The following is a 9,700-nucleotide window of genomic DNA, read 5'->3' as shown; positions in this document are numbered from 1 at the left end:
GCCATGGCGCATCGTCTCCAGAGTCTCCGCCCTAGAAATCGAACATGGGTTACCATTGCAAAAAGGTTGAATGTTGTTCTCAAAATACCTAAAAAATAGAGGATCCCTCCTTGCTGTACCAATTACTGTTAAATTTAGTATGGAGTGGACAGCGTCACCACTATAGCTCATTATAATCAGGAGGATGAGAAAAGGGCATCCAAGCAGATCAGATCGCAGCTAATTCCGAAGCAGTTAATGGCCCAATTGTAGCCAAATGTGTAGCTTACCTGGCTAAATGTGAGAGGCTGTGTGCTATGATAGAAATAGAGCCATTAGCCAGGCGACCTAGACAGCTGGCAGCAGTTTAACCATTTCCCATGTTTCCCGAGGTGAAGGGACCAACGCATCCTCCAACCGTTACACAGGCTAAAAATATGCATCTGTGACTCATCATTGCAATTTCATCACATTCTTCTGCAGGCAGACACAGACGTCTGTGAATTACAGTCATTTTCAATGGACAGTGGACACCCTATCATTTCACCTCACAGAGCAAGGGGGTGATTTTTTTCAAGGGGTATTTTTGCTTTAAATGCTGCTGGATGCAGTGACAACTGAGAATGCTCACACACACACACACCATAACGGCAGGAGAAACTCACACAGGCCATAATACAGACACTGATATGGCAGGAGAAACTCACGCTGTAGGAGGAGCTTATCTCCTCATGTGGGCCGACAAGCCTCCTCATGTGGGCCGACAAGCCTCCTGTGGAGCTCAAAGTCAGCATACATGAAGGGTGGACAGTTTAATGACAAGCTATCTCATGAATATTTAATTTTGCTGTAGGGAGGAAAAGGGCTGGATGCATTAATGTGACTGCAGGATGGGGCTGCAGTGTCTCTTGTCTGGCCAATGCCTATCACCTAAGCATTCAGATTTTTAATCAGATTTTTTTTTGCATTATCTGAGGGAAAAAAATCTAATTTTCTCAGCTGTGCCTGGCCAAAGAGGTTTGCAAAAACAATGGTAGCCACTCCTGCTGTGTAGGTCCTGGGTGGCTGACAGGTCTGACAGGGGCTGAGGTGTGTGGTGAGGGCCAGGGCCTAGGTAGCCTATAGTATACTATAGCCAACAAACAATATCTTACTTTTATACATCATTTTTAGTTCTAACTGCGTAATGCTGCTTGTGGATTTTGCTTCCAGATGAGTGGTGGAGTGTGACTGTTTACATGCGCGCACTATTCTGGATAAGAGTTCATATCCTAGGTGATAGTCTCATTTGGGATAAGATGTTTATGGGAATCTTCTTATTCCACTCACTAATACCCCTGTTTACACTGCTACACAAAATATGACTGTTACCATGGAAACTCAGCACGTGCTGTATATCATAAAAACCAACAGTGTATGGGAAGTAGTAAGCGGTGAAACATCAAATGCAACACAGTGCAGTCTAGGACTGCTTCAAAGGATTTATGTCAAACTTCAAACAATGCATGGATGACGGTACTGACTACAAGGTTGTTGTTTTTTTGTGTGTGTTTTTTTCTCCTGATTTTCCCACCATTTTCCCCCAATTGTACTTTTTTTCCTCCTGCTGATCCGGTCGCTGCTCCACCCTCTGCTGATGATCTGGGGAGAGCCGTAGACTAGCACCATGCTTCCGCCGACACATGCGCAAGTGCCAGCCGCTTCTTTTCACCTGACAGCGGGGAGCTTCAACGGCAGGACGTAGCACGTGGGAGGATCACACTATTCCCACCAGTTCCCTTCCACCACGACCAGGCGCCCCGACAGACCAGAGGAGGCGCTAGTACAGCGACTAGGACTGATGTTAGCTATAGCAAGTCTGTATTAGCAAGCACGCAAGCTAACGTTTGATACCTCCTGGGGGACGGCTGTCTGTCTGTACCCCGGGAGCGGTGCTTAACTGTGGGCCAATGGCCCAGCACTGTCCGGCCAGTGGGTAACGTAGGTCCCTGGAGGACAAGGTCCTGACAGGGTGGGGGTCTGTATGTAGCCTGGGGAAGGGTGCTAATATTGGGTATCTGTACGCGTACACTTCCGGGTCTGAGAACGTACACGGTGGGCGCTCCGGCGCTGCAGATGGATGTATCTCGTTTAATTAGCTGTTTCCCCCCACCAAGTCTGTACCACCCGAGCTGTACTGGTGGACATCACACTTAGGAGTCCAACAGCTAGCCCCACAAAATGACCTTTTGTGCAAGTGTCCCTGCCAGAATCGAACCCAGGTCTCTCGATTGAGAGTCTGCAACCATGTGATCCATCCCAGCTGTCGCCGGGGCTAAAGAAAAGGAAAATGGACTTTGGGAAGGACTCGTATAGGCTACAGGACATGTTTGGGATTGCAGACAAGCTATGAATAGATCCTGACAGTCTCTGGAGATGACTTTCTGTGATGAATGGCAGCAGGCTCACACACACACACACACACACACACACACACACAGCAGGCTCACACACACACACACACACACACACACACACACACACAGCAGGCTAACACACACACACACACACACACACACACACACACAGCAGGCTCACACACACACACACACACACAGCAGGCTCACACACACACACACACACACACACACACACACACACACAGCAGGCTAACACACACACACACACACACACACACAGCAAGCTAACACGTGTCTGAGCTGTAAACAGTTGGGTGTGAGGAAAACTGGTCCATGACGGACGAGGTGATGAGGCGACCACCTTCTCCTCTGTACCAACAGCCACCCTGTTTATTTTTGATTGGTGTGTGTGTGTGTGTGTGTGTGTGTGGGGGGGGGGGGGTGTCAGAGAGAGAGACAGATAAATAGTTCTGGTGAGTGTCTTTATGACCTGGCAGATTCCCTTTTTATGCGTCATGTCAATGTGTCTCACACACAAACACACACACACACACACACACACACACACGGCCGACAGGTTTAGCTGGTTTAGCTGAAATCAGCTTCACATGGGCCAGGCAGACAACAGACATCCATCAACTCCAATATTCCTGGAAAATAAAGTAAATGTTGGTAGCTAGGTACAGTAGGTAGGTAGGTAGGTAGGTAGGTATAGAAATTCCTTTGTTACAGCAGCAATACAGCACACAAGCAATAAAATAATGGGAATATGTAATAAACTATGCATAGCATATTTAGCAGCAATATACATCCATAATTGTATGCAACAAATATACTATTTATGTAACATACATATATATTATTATGTGATTGATATGTGAGCTGCCCACGCAAATCGGGAATTGCCTTCTTAATTCGAGTAATGAAGCATTGCGTTAGTTCATGCAGGACATGGAAGTCATAGGCTACGTACATCCCAGCTGTAATCCGCTGACAACCACTGATCGGATCAGCGTTTAATTATTCACCAATCACATACAGTCTCACAACAAGATGGTCCATTCAAATATGGCCCCCTTCTACACTGGTCTTTGCTACTCTAAATGCTACCACACACATCGCTGCTGCATGCTGCCTCCAAGCTTGGCCTCCACCACCCCAGCCTCTCCACATTTCTAGCTCAGAGTCTGCATGGCTCAAAGGTTAACGTATTCAATGTCTTGCTTGGGCTCACTCTGTTTACTCACTCTGGCTATTCAATTAATCTTGAATCTTGTATTGCCATGGGGGATTCTGCATTGCACTCCCTGTTCAGCTTAGCTTGCTGCTGGGCTGATTCAGGGCATCTTCTGTAAAGAGTGGAGCCATCGGCGCCAAGCGCCAAACATAACTGTATTTCCATTTGTGCAATATGCTTAAATCTATGATGAGATTATTCCTGAATGAACTGAAGTTTTGGGTCAACACATGTCAACATCATTGTTGCTTTGGAATAACTCAGGCAAGGTCATACTCTTATGAGCTGTTCTTACTTTTGATTGTCACTGTCCGTCTGTAGACACACGCTGACACACACTGGATCACTGTATTCTCTTGTCAACAAAAAACATGCCGGCAAGCAGAAGCAGTGCATGTGTTTTTATACTTTTTGCTGAGAGTATAAAGAAATGGGCTCAAGCAGTGGTGTAGCACAGGGTATGCCCAGACACAGTATAGTAGACCTACCTGTAGTGCAAGGTATACGCAGGCACAATATAGTAGACCTACCTGTAGTGCAGGGTATACAGAGGCACAGTATAGTAGACCTACCTGTAGTGCAGGGTATACGCAGGCCCAGTATAGTAGAGCTTACTGTAGTGCAGGGTATACGCAGGCACAGTATAGTAGACCTGTAGTGCAGGGTATACGCAGGCACAATATAGTCGACCTACCTGTAGTGCAGGGTATACACAGGCACAGTATAGTAGACCTACCTGTAGGGCAGCGTATACGCAGGCACAGTATAGTAGACCTTACTGTAGTGCAGGGTATATGCAGGCACAGTATAGTAGACCTGTAGTGCAGGGTATACGCAGGCACAATATAGTAGACCTACCTGTAGTGCAGGGTATACACAGGCACAGTATAGTAGACCTACCTGTAGTGCAGCGTATACACAGGCACAGTATAGTAGACCTTACTGTAGTGCAGGGTATACGCAGGCACAGTATAGTAGACCTGTAGTGCAGGGTATATGAAGGCACAATATAGTAGACCTACCTGTAGTGCAGGGTATACACAGGCACAGTATAGTAGACCTACCTGTAGTGCAGGGTATACGCAGGCACAGTATAGTAGACCTACCTGTAGTGCAGGGTATACGCAGGTATTGTAGACCTGTTAGTGCAGGGTATAGGCAGGCACAGTATAGTAGACATGTAGTGCAGGGTATAGGCAGGCACAGTATAGTAGACCTACCTGTAGTGCAGGGTATAGGCAGGCACAGTATAGTATACCTACCTGTAGTGCAGGGTATAGGCAGGCACAGTATAGTAGACCTACCTGTAGTGCAGGGTATAGGCAGGCACAGTATAGTAGACCTACCTGTAGTGCAGGGTATATGCAGGCACAGTATAGTAGACCTGTAGTGCAGGGTATAGGCAGGCACAGTATAGTAGACCTGTAGTGCAGGGTATAGGCAGGCACAGTATAGTAGACCTGTAGTGCAGGGTATAGGCAAGCACAGTATAGTAGACCTACCTGTAGTGCAGGGTATACACAGGCACAGTATAGTAGACCTACCTGTAGTGCAGGGTATACGCAGGTATTGTAGACCTGTTAGTGCAGGGTATAGGCAGGCACAGTATAGTAGACCTGTAGTGCAGGGTATATGCAGGCACAGTATAGTAGACCTGTAGTGCAGGGTATAGGCAGGCACAGTATAGTAGACCTGTAGTGCAGGGTATATGCAGGCACAGTATAGTAGACATGTAGTGCAGGGTATAGGCAGGTACAGTATAGTAGACCTGTAGTGCAGGGTATAGGCAGGCACAGTATAGTAGACCTGTAGTGCAGGGTATAGGCAAGCACAGTATAGTAGACCTACCTGTAGTGCAGGGTAGGCAGGCACAGTATCGTAGACCTACCTGTAGTGCAGGGTATAGGCAGGCACAGTATAGTAGACCTACCTGTAGTGCAGGGTATAGGCAAGCACAGTATAGTAGACCTACCTGTAGTGCAGGGTATAGGCAGGCACAGTATAGTAGACCTGTAGTGCAGGGTATAGGCAAGCACAGTATAGTAGACCTACCTGTAGTGCAAGGTATAGGCAGGCACAGTATCGTAGACCTACCTGTAGTGCAGGGTATAGGCAGGCACAGTATAGTAGACCTACCTGTAGTGCAGGGTATAGGCAAGCACAGTATAGTAGACCTACCTGTAGTGCAGGGTATAGGCAGGCACAGTATAGTAGACATGTAGTGCAGGGTATAGGCAGGCACAGTATAGTAGACCTACCTGTAGTGCAGGGTATAGGCAGGCACAGTATAGTATACCTACCTGTAGTGCAGGGTATAGGCAGGCACAGTATAGTAGACCTACCTGTAGTGCAGGGTATAGGCAGGCACAGTATAGTAGACCTACCTGTAGTGCAGGGTATAGGCAGGCACAGTATAGTAGACCTACCTGTAGTGCAGGGTATAGGCAGGCACAGTATAGTAGACCTACCTGTAGTGCAGGGTATAGGCAGGCACAGTATAGTAGACCTACCTGTAGTGCAGGGTATAGGCAGGCACAGTATAGTAGACCTACCTGTAGTGCAGGGTATAGGCAGGCACAGTATAGTAGACCTACCTGTAGTGCAGGGTATAGGCAGGCACAGTATAGTATACCTACCTGTAGTGCAGGGTATAGGCAGGCACAGTATAGTAGACCTACCTGTAGTGCAGGGTATAGGCAGGCACAGTATAGTAGACCTACCTGTAGTGCAGGGTATAGGCAGGCACAGTATAGTAGACCTACCTGTAGTGCAGGGTATAGGCAGGCACAGTATAGTAGACCTACCTGTAGTGCAGGGTATAGGCAGGCACAGTATAGTATACCTACCTGTAGTGCAGGGTATAGGCAGGCACAGTATAGTAGACCTACCTGTAGTGCAGGGTATAGGCAGGCACAGTATAGTAGACCTACCTGTAGTGCAGGGTATAGGCAGGCACAGTATAGTAGACCTACCTGTAGTGCAGGGTATAGGCAGGCACAGTATAGTAGACCTACCTGTAGTGCAGGGTATAGGCAGGCACCATATAGTAGACCTACCAGTATACGCAGGCACATAGTATAGAGCTCAACAGGCATGTGACTTTTTCGTCACGTCGTTGCCCCAGAAGTAAGTTCCCCATTCATTTTCTCCATAGACATAAAAAAAAAAAAAAAGATTTTTGTTCTACCCTCAGTAGAACTTCAAGGTCTGACTCATGTTTGTGCTTGGTGCTATCCAGCTGCACATTCTGGAAATACACACACTGGCTGTGTGTGTGTGTGTGTGTGTGTGTGTGTGTGTGTGTGTGTGTGTGTGTGTGTGTGTGTGTGTGTGTGTGTGTGTGTGTGTATGTGGGTGTGTGTGTGTGTGTGTGTGTGTGTGTATGTGGGTGTGTGTGTGTGTGTGTGTGTGTGTGTGTGTGTGTGTGTGTGTGTGTGTGTGTGTAGGCGTGTGTGTGTGTGTGTGTGTGTGTGTGTGTGTGTGTGTGTGTGTGTGTGTGTGTGCGTGCGTGCGTGCGTGCGTGCGTGCGTGTGAGTCATACTGCTATGGAAGTTGACTGTAGCTGTGGCAGGATTCCTCTGTGGTTAGCAGAACCTGTTTGCGCTGATGACTGCAGTGTGACTTGAACCTTGTGAGGACTCAACTTTCCAACCATCTGTTGACGCTAACCTGTCACATCACCCAGACTTTGTCAAATGCAAAGTGGACAGTGGACAGGATGAGTGAGCCTATACGCCTGTGTGGTATTTTAGGTCTTTGCTTTGCTTATCAGGAGGGTGCAAGAGCCCATACATAGCCTACAGCACAACATGCTGCAAAACTACTCCTCAAATAGACATTTTGGCCACACAAATAATACATTTGACTGTTCATTCATTTTGCAGTGAGGCAAATGTTCATGCTTGCTTGACACATACAGTAGGGCTCACACTGGTGATTTAAATGGTGCTCACCCACCTCAGACGCCTCCAGCTGTCTGATCACGATGAGCCCACACATTTGTGTCTTTGGTAAAAGCAGTCAGCAGAACTTGACTCTTCTTAAGTCCTGGATCAAAGACTTTCCCCAGGTTATTATAAATCCAACGCACCCACCGCTGCAGCCAACTTTATTGGGAGCTGTGCGATGGAGAGAGGAGACGGCTGGATCCCTTGTTGCGGATGCCGAAACCGGAAGAGGGCGTGAATTTGGCACTCTATGACAAAATCTCAGATGGTTCCGTGTAACATAACATCTGGCAGCGTCAGGTTCTTGGGTTACTGCCAGCGTGGCTCAAGTTGATTCTAGTGTAATTGAGGTAATTATTGCCAAGGATTGTCTGGTACAGAGCAGTGTTTCTCAAAGTGGGATCCGGGGACCCCCAGGGGTCCTTGAGGGGTTCCAAGCGGTCCCCAGCAAAAAGAGGAATACTTTATTTTATTTTCACTCTTTTTGTTGGTGGTGGATCTCATGGGTCATACAGTATTTAGTGGTAAAGTAGTGTTTCAAAGCAGCATCCAGAAGGTAAATGACCTTCCTATTCACACCGCTAGCTGTTTCATTACAACACAAAGCAGCTGCTTTACCTCAGAGAGTCCAGAGATTGTGTAGTGATCTTCTATGGTAAGCCTGTTGAGCACTAATGGATGTTGAAGAGCATCCCTGGAGGCTGTGATGGTTTTCTAAGCTGTTGTTCCGAAGTTTGTGGATGAGTCAAGAAGACCCTCTTGGTGATTCTGTGTCCATCATCTCTGGCATGTCAAACCTATTAGATCCTTCACATCACTCCCTCAGGAACTGTGCTCAGACATCATTTGAATAAAAGCACATGGCAATTAGCTAAATGGAGAACACTTAAGAACACTTAAAGGGCCACTTTGCCCATTTTCATTCAGCTTTGTATCATTACAAAATCAGTATTATGCAAAATTTTGAACAGTGTTTAACTCTCGCAGCACTTCCTGGACCAAATGATGTCATAATGATGTCATTTGGTTGTTATAGTGACACCTATAGTGTCACACCATGGGGGAAAAAACGTCTCCTATGACATCATTTGGAACAATACGTTCTGTGAATGAATGGGGAACTCTTGGTCCGCAGGCAAGATGGAGGCAAGTTACACATTCTTCATTTGCACAATATACTAGCAATTTTGTAATGATACATTACAGAGTGGCCTTTTAAGTACCAATTGAAAACCAAAGCCTCTACTAAGAGCTGAGGTTCTCACCTCATCGTCCTGTTCTCTTTAACTTTCCACCTGAACATCTCTTCCCATCATCAGGCTTTGTATTATTTCATGTGTGTGAGGTCCCATTCTCTTATATTTCTGCTGTGTGTGATATTGCTACTGTCATGTGTGCTAGCATAGCTATCTGTACTACTGTAATATGTGTTCTCTACTGTGTTGTGATTGTCTGTTCATGTGGTTTGTTGCCGCATATGCGTTGTTTCTGCTGCTCTCATGTTTTTAGCATTGTGTCTCGCTGTTGTCTGACCTGTCAGTTTTAATCATTTGCTTGTTGTTGTTGTTGTTGTTTGTTGTTGTTGTCCCCCCCCTCCCCAAACCCTGTTCCCTCAGGAGGTCTTTGGCCTCATCATGCCAGGCACAGAATCCCAAAGAGCAGACAGGAAACCAATGATCTTTACTGGGAGTTCAGAGATACACGGGGGCTTTGAGGCCGGAATTACTGTGCTTGCTGGAGAAGGCTTGAGCATGGCTTGAGTGTGGAGAGCAGCGTGACTGTGGCCGGGACAAACCGGTGTTTGGGGTGGTCAGGAGCAGAGACTTGAGGTCCCTGTATCAAGGCTGACGGAGATGGCGGTTGGTTTGCGTCTATGAGAGGAGAGGAGAGCATGTAGGCTATTCAGTCCACAGGATCAAGCAGGATAACAAGAGCTAAAGATATAAGCATGGTCAAGCACAAGGACTTAACAAGACTACGGAGAGCTTCTTAGATAAGATTCAACCCAATGACTATGACTGACCGGTTGGGCTACTGGGTAGAGCCCCCAATAGCTGTTTAACGATCTGACGAAGGTCTCAGCCTGTAGACATGATGCACATGCTTAAGAAGAAGTCCAGTTGATTGACAGCGCCATC

Source organism: Poromitra crassiceps (assembly GCF_964638095.1).
Source record: "Poromitra crassiceps genome assembly, chromosome: 6".
NCBI classification, from domain to species: Eukaryota; Metazoa; Chordata; class Actinopteri; order Beryciformes; family Melamphaidae; genus Poromitra; species Poromitra crassiceps.
Note: the sequence above shows the minus strand (reverse complement) of the source record.